The sequence below is a fragment of the Macrobrachium rosenbergii genome, chromosome 36 (genome assembly GCF_040412425.1).
Source record: "Macrobrachium rosenbergii isolate ZJJX-2024 chromosome 36, ASM4041242v1, whole genome shotgun sequence".
NCBI classification, from domain to species: Eukaryota; Metazoa; Arthropoda; class Malacostraca; order Decapoda; family Palaemonidae; genus Macrobrachium; species Macrobrachium rosenbergii.
Window position 1 is genome coordinate 26,585,934 of NC_089776.1, and position 15,524 is coordinate 26,601,457.

At 37.1% G+C, this 15,524-nt stretch overlaps 3 long non-coding RNA genes across 3 annotated transcripts; all 3 read left to right on the forward strand.

Moving 5' to 3' along the window:
- The first annotated feature begins 1,641 nt into the window (after nucleotides 1-1,641).
- LOC136825025 (uncharacterized) lies at nucleotides 1,642-2,489 on the forward strand. The gene is made up of 2 exons (XR_010849215.1): nucleotides 1,642-1,827; nucleotides 2,144-2,489. It is a non-coding gene; the product is annotated as an uncharacterized lncRNA (long non-coding RNA).
- A 4,655-nt stretch (nucleotides 2,490-7,144) lies between these two features.
- Nucleotides 7,145-7,938, forward strand: LOC136856507 (uncharacterized). Its single transcript, XR_010858369.1, has 2 exons — nucleotides 7,145-7,281; nucleotides 7,552-7,938. It is a non-coding gene; the product is annotated as an uncharacterized lncRNA (long non-coding RNA).
- Nucleotides 7,939-12,351: 4,413 nt separating this feature from the next.
- LOC136856509 (uncharacterized) lies at nucleotides 12,352-13,223 on the forward strand. The gene is made up of 2 exons (XR_010858370.1): nucleotides 12,352-12,566; nucleotides 12,836-13,223. It is a non-coding gene; the product is annotated as an uncharacterized lncRNA (long non-coding RNA).
- The last annotated feature ends 2,301 nt before the right edge of the window (nucleotides 13,224-15,524 follow it).

Genomic DNA, 15,524 nt, shown 5'->3' on the forward strand with positions numbered 1-15,524 from the left:
AAAAAAAAAAGAAACGTTTGTAAGACTTTTAACGACGAAGGGTTGCATAAAAAAAAAAATAGAAACGTTTGGTAAGACTTTTTAACGACGAAGGGGTTGCATAAAAAAAAATAGAAACGTTTGGTAAGACTTTTAACGACGAATAAAAAAAAATAGAAACGTTTGGTAAGACTTTTAACGACGAAGGGTTGCATAAAAAAAAAAAGAAACGTTTGTAAGACAACGAAAAAAAAATAGAAACGTTTGGTAAGACTTTTTAACGACGAAGGGGTTGCATAAAAAAAAATAGAAACGTTTAATTAAGACTTTTAACGACGAAATAAAAAAAAAATAGAAACGTTTGGTAAGACTTTTTTTTTAACGACGAAGGGTTGCATAAAAAAAAAAATAGAAACTAAGACTTTTTAACGACGAAGGGGTTGCATAAAAAAAAAAAAAAATAGAAACGTTTGGTAAGACTTTTAACGAATAAGACTTTAACGACGAAGGGGTTGCATAAAAAAAAAAAAAAATAGAAACGTTTGGTAAGACTTTTAACGACGAAGGGGTTGCATAAAAAAAAAAAAAATAGAAACGTTTGGTAAGACTTTTAACGACGAAGGGGTTGCATAAAAAAATAGAAACGTTTGGTAAGACTTTTTTAAACGAAGGGAATAAAAAAAAAATAGAAACGTTTGGTAAGACTTTTAACGACGAAGGGGTTGCATAAAAAAAAAATAGAAAAGTTTTAAGACTTTTAACGACGAAGGGGTTGCATAAAAAAAAAAAAAAATAGAAAAGTTTGTAAGACTTTTAACGACGAAGGGGTTGTTTAAAAAAAAAAAAATAAAACGTTTGTAAGACTTTTCAAAGGGTTGCATAAAAAAAAAAAAGAAACGTTTGGTAAGACTTTTTAAAAAAAAAAAAAAAAAAATAGAAACGTTTGGTAAGACTTTTAACGACGAAGGGGTTGCATAAAAAAAAAAAAATAGAAACGTTTGGTAAGACTTTTAACGACGAAGGGGTTGCATAAAAAAAAAAAATAGAAACGTTTGGTAAGACTTTTAACGACGAAGGGGTTGCATAAAAAAAAATAGAAACGTTTGGTAAGACTTTTAACGACGAAGGGTTGCATAAAAAAAAAAATAGAAACGTTTGGTAAGACTTTTAACGACAGGGGTTGCATAAAAAAAAAAATAGAAACGTTTGGTGAGACTTTTAACGACGAAAAATAAACGTTTGGTAAGACTTTTTAACGACGAAGGGGTTGCATAAAAAAAAAAAAAAAAAATAGAAAAAACTTTTTAACGACGAAATAAAAAAAAATAGAAAACTGAATTTCTGTTTTAAAACTGAAATTCACTTTTAAAGCAGAAATTACAACTGAATTTCGTATAAAACAAATTACGGTCTTCATGAAGTCTGGTATTCGTCAGTAAGTGTCAGGAATTCTAATCACATTATTTGCAGTTTCATGCGAGAGAACCACTGATTTAAGCAAATTTTATTTGCAATGGAAGTCCCTGGCCTCATAAACTGGAAACAAATAGTTTCTAACTGTGCTTCCTTAATAAGTAACACTGGCGTCTTTGCAACGATATTAATCTGAACCTCCTTATCGCTCACGTGGGCTCATTGGTGGCAGTCTCTCGGGGTATATAAACCCCTGAACGCTCTCTCTTTCGTCATTCGAAGTGAGCATCTCCCCATAACGAGAAAGAGAACGAGCTCAGCGAACTGAAAAAAATCTTTTGAACAATTTCTCTGTAACGACCGAGGAATCACCAACTTCCAAAATGGCCCACCTACAAATTCATCCTTTTCAAGATGGACTCCATATTTCGGATGGTAAGATTATTTCTTTTTAGATTTCCCAGTCCACTGTTTTGTTTTTTCCAATTTTGAATTATGATTTATTTTTCGTGTAATTTGATATTTAATTTTCCCAAAAAGTAAAAAAATGTTAAATTACTAAAGAAAGCGATAATGTAATAAAGTCAGTGGTTTATGTTGATTAAAGTGAGAAGAGAATGTACTGTTATATTATTGCAAATGATTACTAAATTACCTTCATCCTCTTTCAATTCAATACCAATGACTGATGTTTATATCATTAAGAAGTTACAATTAACACAGATACTTAAAGCCTTTGCATCTGTTACAGAGGACGCAAAGAGCCGCAGCTGTTCTTCCCTGAGCGACAGAAGCTTCCAGAGTGTCAGCAGCAACAGCAACAGTTCGACCTGCGAAAGGAGTTGCTGTAGGGACGAAATGACTCATCGTCACAGAAGCAACAGCAATAGCAAAAAGATGAACAACAAGAAATCTCACATGAAACGGAAAACAATTGACAGCGATTTCGTTACGTATTTCATCTGCCGTCGACCTTGAGGTCATTCTCTCTCTCTCCCTATTCCTTCTCTCTTTTTATCAAATAATTGTAATTATAATTTTTGTTATTGCTGACGATTTATTATTATTATTTTTGCATAAATAAAGACTTAATAGTATCACTGTTTTATGCTTTTTCCTCAGATATTATAATTACCAAAGTTATCTTTGACGGTTTTTTAGTGTTATTAGAAATCGTCGGTACTGGACAACTGGATATAGTAATAATCTCTGAGAATCCCTTAATAGAACTGGTTAAACTTCACGTAAAGAATGCAAATTTGAATTCAACTGGAAATATTATCCTCAATTTTGCAAGACCAAGCGAAATCTCCTATTGCTTGTACTGAGTATCTTATGCATAGAGTTTATTTAAGAGCATAATATTAAGCAATATTCCAAAAATATAAAAAGGTATGGTAACGACACCGTGAAGATATTCTTTGAAGGAATTGGTGTCATTGACAAAACCGACTGTAAGTATGGTTAAATGCTTTTCGTCTTCCATTTTTGGACTGTCATATATAAAAAATTAATAATGAGTTTTAATTCAGAGTACACAGAAAACTCAACCATATTTCTACATATATTAATTTTCATTCGGACTACAACAATAGAGTTAAGAAATCAGTGTTCACAGTAATATTTTTTTATGTATTGCGTGTGGGAAGCACTAAACATATCGATGATGAAATTGATGATATTAAGAGCACAGACGATAAATTAATACACCCTAATGTTGTGTTAGACTGTGTACTGAGAAGGAAAAAAACAACTTTATGGTAATAACAAAAGAGAAATACGTAACCCAGAGACTTCCTTGAATGCCCTACTGTGATAACTTTAAAGATATTCTCAACCTTCTTAAATATTTTAGTATTAATGTGGCGTGAGGTCCAGAGCTGTCGCCAGGAACCTCAGGCCATCGTCGCTTCAAAACAAAAATTCCACATGACGCATCGAGACTCTCAGGAAACACAGATCCAGCGCTTCTGATTCAAACGATCTTTTATGCATTTTTCAGAAGATACTTTTTGTCCTTGTCAGAACTGTAATTGCTAATATATGTAAGGCATTGCAAGCTTTCTAACCATATGTATTTGAAACCTCTTTCTAATTTGTATATAGAATTGTTAACCATTCTTCAGGTGTGAGAAAACACATATGACTGTATCTAAACGTCCGTCCGTTTTCTTCTATCAATTTTACTTTTCCGCTCGCAAGAGTTCTTGACCTGTCAGAGATTTTGTATCAATAAATTAGAATACACCTTGACTCTGCCTCCTACTCTCCGCCTCGTTATAGTGGTATTTAAGAACAATAATACGCTGAAAATAGCGATGAAACGAAACACTCCTCACATTACCAACAGATGTATATATCAAATCTCACGGAATTCGTTTAGCAAGTCCTATGTTAGCTACATTAATCAGTCACAGGAAAAAAGAACTGATCAGCATAAAAAATGTATAAGACATGCACAGGATGACAGTTCAGTTTCAGTTTATGTTAGCGATGGTAATCATGCTATCTATTGGATATGTACAAAGAAAATAGGCTAATAACGTAGGAGAGAAACATTAATTAAGGACAACAAAACGATAAGCTCGTTATTACTTGTACTAAGGAATAAACCAGATCAAGCGTTTTGCGAAAGCAAAATTTATGAACATCATGACCTCTCTGTTTCAAAAATTAGTCCCGTCTCCTTGCAGGTGTCAAGCGCTTTGTCTAACATATATATATGTATATATATATATATATATATATATATATATATATATATATATATATATATATATATATATATATATATGATTTTCAGAATTGTATCCGGAAGCCGTAAAAAATAATGATTTATATTTAACAGGATCTACCTCTTTAAATCAGTTGCCAGTAACAGACAAAGATTTAAAACAAAACAAACACAGAACTCGGGCAAGATGGACCCAAGAGAGGGGAAAACAAAACCAAGAACAACTTTAGCAATTAATTTGTTACAACAAACTTGATAAAATCAACAAAAGATGTCCCCAAAAGATGCTGCTCAAGGAACTAGAATTTCACATTCACCTCCAAAACTCACTACCTTCATGCTCTTAGCTAACTCGCATAAAATAGTACCAGGGAAAAGAACGAGTGGTAGGTAGAAACCAAACTTACCCGATGATGAAAGAATAAACACTCGCACGACAGCCGGAGCCACTAGACAGAAAACATCCTTGACACTGATTTATGATATAAAATAACTGATATAATAAATTTACAATAGAATCGTCTCCGTTGAGTGCTTATATTAATTCACACTGGAGTGATGATACCAGGAACTTGCACACAGACGAGTAATTACTACGTGGTGACGATAATAATAATAATAAATGGCGAGAGTCACATGAATTATTCTCACCCTTCTCCCGCCTCAAAAGGCCTCTTGACGCCTCCAGGAGAATCCAGCAACAGCAGTCACAGTTGGGCATAAGGTGAATCCACAGTTTCTTCATCTTCTTCTTCTTTGTCTTCAGCTTTGCCAATTTCTATATGGGGTCGCTGTTTCCTATCATCCTTCCCCACCGTCCTCTGTCCAATGCGTCCTGATTTCTTAAACCTTTCTCCTGCATGTCATTTGCTATTTTATTCTTCTATCTGAACGTTGGCTCCATTCTAAAACCTACGCGGAATATCGTTCGTCTTAGCTGTCCCTTGGCTAATTTTTTCATGACAAAAATCTGAAGTGGCCATAAGGAAACAGCAGGGAATCTGAAGGAGGGGAGGAATGCAATTGCCCATCAGAGCAGAAGCTGAACGCGAGACCCAATACTTGATTACGAATAGAAACAAGGTGGGCTGATGGGGCAGACTACACAATACAAGATTAAAGTAAAAAAAGTTAATCCACCAGTGCGTTACACATTTCAAGGATGTACAACGGTCAGGCGTCAGTGGTATGATGACTGGAATTTTGGTTCAGTTTTCCTTCCGTTATCATTAAGCGCCTATTAAGCTAGAATCTAATCAGTGAAGAGTTACTGAGTACAAGGGCGCCCTCCTCACAATCAGCTGCCTTAGACAAATGCAGGTCATAGCCAATAAAGAGCATTTCTACCTACTTCCCATTAAAGTAATGATATAGATAATAATTCAATATGAAAAATAAAATCAAGTAATTCTTCTTGTTTATGATGGCATATTTTTCTGCATATGGACAATCTGTCTGTAAAAACCAACAGCGTAAATGTGTTACTGCTTTGCCTCAGTCGTCTAGTAGACCACTACCACTGTGTCTGTTATTGAGACAGGACCTTTGACTCTTGGCAAGAAGATGGGCAAATAGAGTTCTGAGGCTTTGAATTTTCTTCAGTGGACTCTTTTAAGTAACAATTGAAATTCATTGCTTTCATATTCATGGAACATGCAATACGACACTAATTGTCCGCGGGCAACTTGAACACCCCAGCAGGATTGAAGTGTTCTTTTTGCAACTTTTCCAAATAGACGACCAGCAACCAGAGGAAAAGTCTGTAGTGACAGGTAGTTCTCAAGAGCTATCTATATCCCTTTCAAGATGGAACTATTAAATGTTAATCAATCTGAGAAAATGCTGTCGGAGAGGGACTCATGCTTTGCCAAGAGGACGTCAAGATGGGAGATGAGAAAAATAGGGAAGAAATGGGGATTACGGAGAAGAGGTGAGCTGGAGGAAATGGTGGCGAAATTACGGATGAAGACACAAGGCGCTCCTTAATAATGGGAAAAGAAAAGCAGAAAGAGAATTCCTTATCTGGAAAGTTAAAAGGAGATTTGTCTACCGGTGCTTTCGTACCGATGAAATTTACGAATGTATTTATGCTCAAATGCTACTGGTCTATTATGAATTTTAGCAAAATATTTATGTATTTTCAAAGTAATAATACAATTACATTATTCCGTGAAAGGAAAGAATTAGAATTAATCCTGAATTGACAAAACACAACAATGACAATTACTTATATGTAGCCTGCAGGAGGTAGCTATAGAAAAATCCAGCGGCCAAAAAAAAAAAATTAAAAGGGCGTCAGTAGTAAAGGACCACGAGAAAAAAAATCGACATCAGGTGTTAGTTTTAATTTCTGTTGTTCCTAGCATGTACCATGGTTGGCAAAATTTATCTTTAACCAAGTGAATACGATAGAATCAATATGAAAAGCCCCCCCCCCTGCCCCCCCTCTCTCTCTCTCTTGAATCATAAGGACAAATCGAGGTTTATGGGATAAGCCTCATTACCTTATTCCCCGAAGCAAGGAATGATGACTTTGATCTGAGATTTTAAACATCAGAAAATTTGCACAAATATCATATGAAACAAAACACGACTTTAATGGGGGCATCGGCAAGGCATTGTTGAGGAACTATGTCTTTTTAAAAGTGTATTGAGAACTTTTCTAATAAAATAATCTGTTCTCATCGAATTAGAAATGTATTTTCTCGATACTACAAAGCTTGGAAATAAGAGTCCTATTATGCGATGTTAAAATGTTTCGCCTGAAATAAGGACAGCCACTTAAGCACGGTTCATTTGCAATAGGACTCCTAACCTCTTCAACTCGAAACGGTACTGATAACATGGAAATCATGAGAGCTCGGTAACTGAGGTTCGCGCCTTCGCACAGGACAGCAAACCCGAAACTCCTTCTCAATTACGTGTGTGATAAACTGATAAACTGTGGCCAGATTTGTTTGGGGTACTTTCCTGGGGTATATAAGTGCCTGTACGGTCTCTCTGTGCCATTCGAAGTGAGCATCTCAACATAGTGAGAAGGAAAACGACTCTCTTCTACAATTTCTCCACAACGACCCAGGAATTGTAAACTTAGAAAATGGGCTTCCCAAAATTGCTTGTTGTCGCAGACCGAGCTGGACATCACCTTAGTAGTGGTAAGGATGATTTTTATTTTATAAGATCTAATATTCCAGTTCTCTGTCTTTTTTATTTTTATTTACTATTAGTTGCTAGCTAAAATTTACTTTTTACCTAGTATGTATTATAAATGAAATTGATAATATCAGAAGGTCAGTGGTTCATGTTCAATGAACTGTTATGTTACTACAAATAACATCTTCTGTTCAATACCACTGGTGGATCTTTCTGTCATTAAGATATTATAGGTAACACATGTACTTAAAAACCTTTTGCATCTGTTACAGAGGACGCAAAGAGCCGCAGCTGTTCTTCCCTGAGCGACAGAAGCTTCCAGAGTGTCAGCAGCAACAGCAACAGTGCGACCTGTGAAAGGAATTGCTGTAGGGACGAAATGACTCACCGTCACGAAAGCAACAGCAATAACAAAAAGCTGAACAACAGGAAATCTCACAAGAAACAGAAAACAATTGACAGCGATTTCGTTACGTATTTCATCTGCCGTCGACCATGAAAACATTCTCTTCCTCTCTGTTTATCAAAAAATTAAAACTGAAATTTGTTTATTATTACTGATACAGCTATTTAGTATAGTATGTATCCGTTGTAGCGTTATATGTATTATTTATTTTACTCGTTTTTACTCTTTTTGCACAAATAAAGGCAAAATACAATCACCGGATTTTTTATTCTATCCTCGAATAACATCTGTGAGTATATGAGCAGTCAAGAAAGGAATGCGTAATGTTATAATGGTTTGAATGAACTGTAATTTAGAATGAAAGGCCATAAACCACAGCTGGGATTGGCAGAATTTAGAGGATTCGCAGGATATGGTGAAAGCAGTTATTGATTGTTCTTTGCAAATTGTTAGATGTTGGTGAATAGCAACGGTTCGGCTTGAGTTGGTAAATGTCGCAGGCATTCCTTACTACAGGGCCGTCCAAGTTGTTTAGTCTGAGGGCCACTCTTGAAAAAACAAAAAGTCATGCGGGCCACCTGTGTGTATGTATGTATGTATGTAAATGTGTGAGTGTATGTGTATATAATATGTATATATATATATATATTTAACTGATATTTTAGGAATCAGAAATTTTTATGATATAAAAAAGAGGAAAAATAATTTTACTTATTTTTCTTTAGCGGTCCACTAAATTTCATAATCAAATTGGCCACTTTTGGCCCATGGGCATGGGGTTGGACGTCCCTGCCTTATTACATCGTAAAGTAACTTGGCTACTACTATGGCAGCTGGTGGGGAGAGTCGGACAATCAAATTCAGGACTCTCCGGAATCGGATTCTGAAAGTGGGAAAGGAGTCTTAGAGCTAAGGTTCCCAGACAAAAGTTGCAATATTTTCCATTATTCAAGATTAAACAGTTAAAGGAGGTTTAGCTTGTAGATGAAGGGATTCTCAAAACCAAACAAAGAAATGGGCTCATGAGAATTAATTTGTTGCTTTTATGACGTGCTGTCTCTCAAACCCCCTCACTGACTTAATGAAGAGGTTATGATATCCTTTGTGCAGTAAACCTCCTCATTGACTAAATGAGGAGGTTATGATATGTTGTGTCGTAAACCTCCTCATTGACTAAATGAAGAGGTTATGATATGTTGCGTCGTAAACCTCCTTATTGACTTGATGAGGAGCTTTATGACATGCTGTGTTGTAAACCTCCTTATTGACTTGATGAGGAGCTTTCTAACATCCTGTGTCGTAAACCTCCTCATTGACTTGATGAGGAGCTTTATGCCATGCTGTGTCGTAGACCTCCTCATTGACTTGATGAGGAGCTTTATGACATGTTGTGTCGTAAACCTCCTCATTGGCTTGATGAGGAGCTTTATGACATGTTTGCAAGTGTAGACCTCCTCATTAATCTTCATGAGGAGCTTTATGACAGCATAAAAATGTATAAACCTCCTCATTGACTTGATGAGGAGCTTTATGACATGTTGTGTCGTAAACCTCCTCATTGACTTGATGAGGAGCTTTATGACATGTTAACGTAGGAGAGAAACATTCATTGGACAACAAAACGATAAACCTTGTACTAAGGAATAAACCTCCTCATTGACTTGATGAGGAGCATCATGACATCTCTGTTTCAAAACCTCCTCATTGACTTGATGAGGAGCTTTTATGACATGCTGTGTACGTAAACCTCCTCATTGGCTTAATGAGGATATTTATGACATATATTATATCGTAAACCTCCTCATCGACTGAATGAGGAGGTTTATAACATGCTGCGTAAAAAACCTCCTCATTTGACTTAACGAGGAGCTTTTGACATGTTGCGTCGAAAAGATTTATCATTGAGTTAATCAGAGCCTTATGGCAAGATGCTGCGTCGAAAAACAAAACCATTGACTTAACAGGAGGTTTTACATTAATTTGTTAATTTCACCAGTTGGTAAAGTCGACATGAATTAGATGTTGATAAGCTTTGCATTTCTATACAGAACCAAGAAACATTCACCTCCAAAACTCACTACCTTCACGCTCTTAGCTAACTCGCATAAAATAGTACCAGGGAAAGAACGAGTGGTAGGTAGAAATCAAAACTTACCCGATGATGAAAAAATAAACACTCGCACGACAGTCGGAGGCCCTAGACATAAAACATCCTTAACGCTGATTTATAAAATACAATAATTGATATAATAAATTTACAATAGAATCTTCTCCGTTGAGTGCTTATATTAATTCACACTGGAGTGATGATACCAGGAACTTGCACAAAGACGAGTAATTACTACGTGGTGACGATAATAATAATAAATGGCGAGAGTCACATGAATTATTCTCACCCTTCTCCCGCCTCAAAAGGCCTCTTGACGCCTCCAGGAGAATCCAGCAACAGCACTCACAGTTGGGCAAATGGCGAATCCACAGCTTCTTCATCTTCTTCTTCTTTGTCTTCAGCTTTGCCCATTTCTATATGGGGTCGCTGTTTCCTATCATCCTTCTCCACCTTCCTCCGTCCAATGCATCCTGATTTCTTAAACCTTTCTCCTGCATGTCATTTGCTATTTTATCCTTCTATCTGAACGTTGGCTCCATTCTAAAACCTACGCTGAATATCGTTCGTCTTAGCTGTCCCTTGGCTAATTTTTTCATGACATAAATCTGAAGTGGCCATAAGGAAACAGCAGGGAATCTGAAGGAGGGGAGGAATGCAATTGCCTATCAGAGCAGAAGCTGAACGCGAGACCCAATACTTGATTACGAGTAGAAACAAGGTGGGCTGATGGGGCAGACTACACAATACAAGATTAAAGTCAAAAAAGTTAATCCACCAGTGCGTTACACATTTCAAGGATGTACAACGGTCAGGCGTCAGTGGTATGATGACTGGAATTTTGGTTCAGTTTTCCTTCCGTTATCATTAAGCGCCTACTAAGCTAGAATCTAATCAGTGAAGAGTTACTGAGTACAAGGGCGCCCTCCTCACAATCAGTTACCTTAGACAGATGCAGGTCATAGCCAATAAAGAGCTTTCTATCTATTTCCCATTAAAGAAGTGACATAGATAATAATCCAATAATAAAAATAAAATCAGGTAATACTTCTTGTTTATGATGACATATCTTTCTGCATAAGGACAAGCTGTCAGTAAAAACCAACAGCGTAAATGTATTACTGTTTTGGCCCCAGTCGTCTAGTAGACCACTGTGTCTGTTATTGAGACAGGATCTTTGACTCTTGGCAAGATGATGGGCAATTAGAGTTCTGAGGCTCTGAATTTTCTTCAGTGGACTCTTTTAAGCAACAATTGAAATTCATTGCTTTCACTTTCATCGAACATGCAATAGCCCACAACACTCATGGTGCAACCTGACCACCCCAGCAGGATTGAAGTGTTCTTATTGCAACTCTTCCAAATAGACGACCAGCATCCAGAGGAAAATTCTGTAGTGACAGGTAGTTCTCAAGAGCTATCTATATCCCTTTCAAGATGGAACTATTAAATGTTAAGCAATTTGAGAAAATGCCGTCAGGAGAGGGACTCATACTTTTGCCAAGAGGACGTCAAGAGGAGAGAGATGGGAGATGGGAAAAAGTGGTGGCTGGAGGAAATGGTCGTATTACGGATGAAGACACACAAGGCGCTCCTTAATAATGGGAAAAGAAAAGCAGAAAGAGAATTCCTTGTCTGGAAAGTTAAAAGGAGATTTGTCTACCGGTGCTTTCGTACCGATGAAATTTACGAATGTATTTATGCTCAAATGCTACTGGTCTATTATGAATTTTAGTAGAATATTTATATATTTTCAAAGTAATAATACAATTACATTATTCCGTGAAAGGAAAGAATTAGAATTAATCCTGAATTGGACAAAACACAACAATGACAATTACTTATATGTAGCCTGCAGAAGGTAGTTATAGAAAAATCCAGCGGCCAAAAAAAAAAAAAAATGAAAAGGGCGTCAGTAGTAAAGGACCACGAGAAAAAAAATCGACATCAGGTGTTAGCTTTAATTTCTGCTGTTACTAGCATGTACCATGGTTGGCAAAATTTATCTTTAACCAAGTGAATACAATAGAATCAATATGAAGAGCCTCCACCCCTGCCCCCCCTCTCTCTCTCTCTTGAATCATAAGGACAAATCGAGGTTTATGGGATAAGCATCATTACCTTATTCCCCGAAGCAAGAGATGACGATTTTGATCTGAGATTTTAAACATCAGAAAATCTGCACAAATATCATATAAAACAAAACACGACTTTAATGGGGGCATTGGCAAGGTATTGTTGAGGAACTATGTCTTTTCAAAAGTGTATTGAGAACTTTTCTAATAAAATAATCTGTTCTCATCGAATTAGAAATGTATTTTCTCGATACTACAAAGCTTGGAAATAAGAGTCCTATTATGCGACGTTAAAATGTTTCGCCTGAAATAAGGACAGCCACGTAAGCACGGTTCATTTGCAATAGGACTCCCTAACCTCTTCAACTCGAAACGGTACTGATAACATGGAAATCATGAGAGCTCGGTAACTGAGGTTCGCGCCTTCGCACAGGACAGCAAACCCGAAACTCCTTCTCAATTACGTGTGTGATAAACTGATAAACTGTGGCCACATTTGTTTGGGGTACTTTCCTGGGGGTATATAAGTGCCCGTACGGTCTCTCTGTGCCATTCGAAGTGAGCATCTCAACATAGTGAGAAGGAAAAACGATCTCTTCTACAATTTCTCCACAACGACCCAGGAATTGTAAACTTAGAAAATGGGCTTCCCAAAATCGCTTGTTGTTGCAGACCGAGCTGGACATCACCTTAGTAGTGGTAAGGATGATTTTTATTTTATAAGATCTAATATTCCAGTTCTTTGTCTTTTTTATTTTTGTTTACTATTAGTTGTTACCTAAAATTTACTTTTTACCTAGTATGTACTATAAATGAAATTGATAATATCATAAGGTCAGTGGTTCATGTTGAATGAACTGTAATGTTGCTACAAATAACATCTTCAGCTCAATACCACTGGTGGATCTTTCTGTCATTAGGATATTACAGGTAACACATGCACTTAAAAACCTTTGCATCTGTTACAGAGGACGCAAAGAGCCGCAGCTGTTCTTCCCTGAGCGACAGAACCTTCCAGAGTGTCAGCAGCAACAGCAACAGTGCGACCTGTGAAAGGAGTTGCTGTAGGGACGAAATGACTCACCGTCACGAAAGCAACAGCAATAACAAAAAGCTGAACAACAGGAAATCTCACAAGAAACAGAAAACAATTGACAGCGATTTCGTTACGTATTTCATCTGCCGTCGACCATGAGGACATTCTCTTCCTCTCTGTTTATCAAAAAATTAAAACTGAAATTTGTTTATTATTACTGATACAGCTATCCTAGTATAGTATGTATCCGTTGTAGCGTTATATGTATTATTTATTTTACTCGTTTTTACTCTTTTTGCACAAATAAAGGCAAAATACAATCACCGGATTTTATTCTATCCTCGAATAACATCTGTGAGTATATGAGCAGTCAAGAAAGGAATACGTAATGTTATAATGGTTTGAATGAACTGTAATTTAGAATGAAAGGCCATAAACCACAGCTGGGATTGGCAGAATTTAGAGGATTCGCAGGATATGGTAGCAGTTATTGATTGTTCTTTGCAAATTGTTAGATGTTGGTGAATAGCAACGGTTCGGCTTGAGTTGGTACATGTCGCAGGCATTCCTTACTACAGGGCCGTCCAAGTTGTTTAGTCTGAGGGCCACTCTTGAAAAAAACAAAAAGTCATGCGGGCCACCTGTGTGTATGTATGTATGTATGTAAATGTGTGAGTGTATGTGTATATATATATGTATATATATATATATATATTTAACTGATATTTAGGAATCAGAAATTTTTATGATATAAAAAAGAGAAAAATAATTTTACTTATTTTTCTTTAGCGGGCCACTTTCATAATCAAACGGGCCACTTTTGGCCCATGGGCATGGGGTTGGACGTCCCTGCCTTATTACATCGTAAAGTAACTTGGCTACTACTATGGCAGCTGGTGGGGGAGAGTCGGACAATCAAATTCGGGACTCTCCGGAATCGGATTCGTGAAAGTGGGAAAGGAGTCTTAGAGCTAAGGTTCCCCAGACAAAAGTTGCAATTTTCCATTGCTTCAAGATTAAACAGTTAAAGGAGGTTTAGCTTGTAGATGAAGGGATTCTCAAAACCAAACAAAGAAATGGGCTCGCGAGAATTAATTTGTTGCTTTTATGACGTGCTGTCTCGTAAACCCCCTCACTGACTTAATGAAGAGGTTATGATATGCTGTGCCGTAAACCTCCTCATTGACTAAATGAGGAGGTTATGATATGTTGCGTCGTAAACCTCCTCATTGACTTAATGAGGAGGTTTATGACATGCTGTGTCGTAGACCTCCTCATTGACTTGATGAGGAGCTTTATGACATGCTGTGTTGTAAACCTCCTTATTGACTTGATGAGGAGCTTTCTAACATCCTGTGTTGTAAACCTCCTCATTGACTTGATGAGGAGCTTTATGCCATGCTGTGTCGTAGACCTCCTCATTGACTTGCTGAGGAGCTTTATGACATGTTGTGTCGTAAACCTCCTCATTGGCTTGATGAGGAGCTTTATGACATGTTGTGTCGTAAACCTCCTCATTGACTTGATGAGGAGCTTTCTAACATCCTGTGTCGTAAACCTCCTCATTGACTTGCTGAGGAGCTTTATGACATGTTGTGTAGTAAACCTCCTCATTGACTTGATGAGGAGCTTTATGACATGTTGTGTCGTAAACCTCCTCATTGACTTGATGAGGAGCTTTATGACATGTTGTGTCGTAAACCTCCTCATTGGCTTAATGAGGAGCTTTATGACATGCTGTGTCGTAAACCTCCTCATCGACTGAATGAGGAGCTTTATAACATGCTGCGTCGCAAACCTCCTCATTGACTTAACGAGGAACTTTATGACATGTTGCGTCGAAAACCTTATCATTGAGTTAATCAGGAGCCTTATGACATGCTGCGTCGTAAGCCTACTCATTGACTTAATGAGGAGGTTTATGACATTAAGTTAATTTCACCAGTTGGTAAGAGTCGACATGAATTAGATCTTGGATAAGCTTTTCATTTCTATACAGAACCAAGAAACATTCACCTCCAAAACTCACTACCTTCACGCTCTTAGCTAACTCGCATAAAATAGTACCAGGGAAAGAACGAGTGGTAGGTAGAAATCAAAACTTACCCGATGACGAAAAAATAAACACTCGCACGACAGTCGGAGGCCCTAGACATAAAATATCCTTAACGCTGATTTATAAAATACAATAATTGATATAATAAATTTACAATAGAATCTTCTCCGTTGAGTGCTTATATTAATTCACACTGGAGTGATGATACCAGGAACTTGCACAAAGACGAGTAATTACTACGTGGTGACGATAATAATAATAAATGGCGAGAGTCACATGAATTATTCTCACCCTTCTCCCGCCTCAAAAGGCCTCTTGACGCCTCCAGGAGAATCCAGCAACAGCACTCACAGTTGGGCAAATGGCGAATCCACAGTTTCTTCTTCTTCTTCTTCTTTGTCTTCAGCTTTGTCCATTTCTATATGGGGTCGCTGTTTCCTATCATCCTTCTCCACCTTCGTCCGTCCAATGCATCCAGGTTTCTTAAACCTTTCTCCAGCATGTCATTTGCTATTTTTATCCTTCTATTTGAACGTTGGCTCCATTCTAAAACCCTACGCTGAAT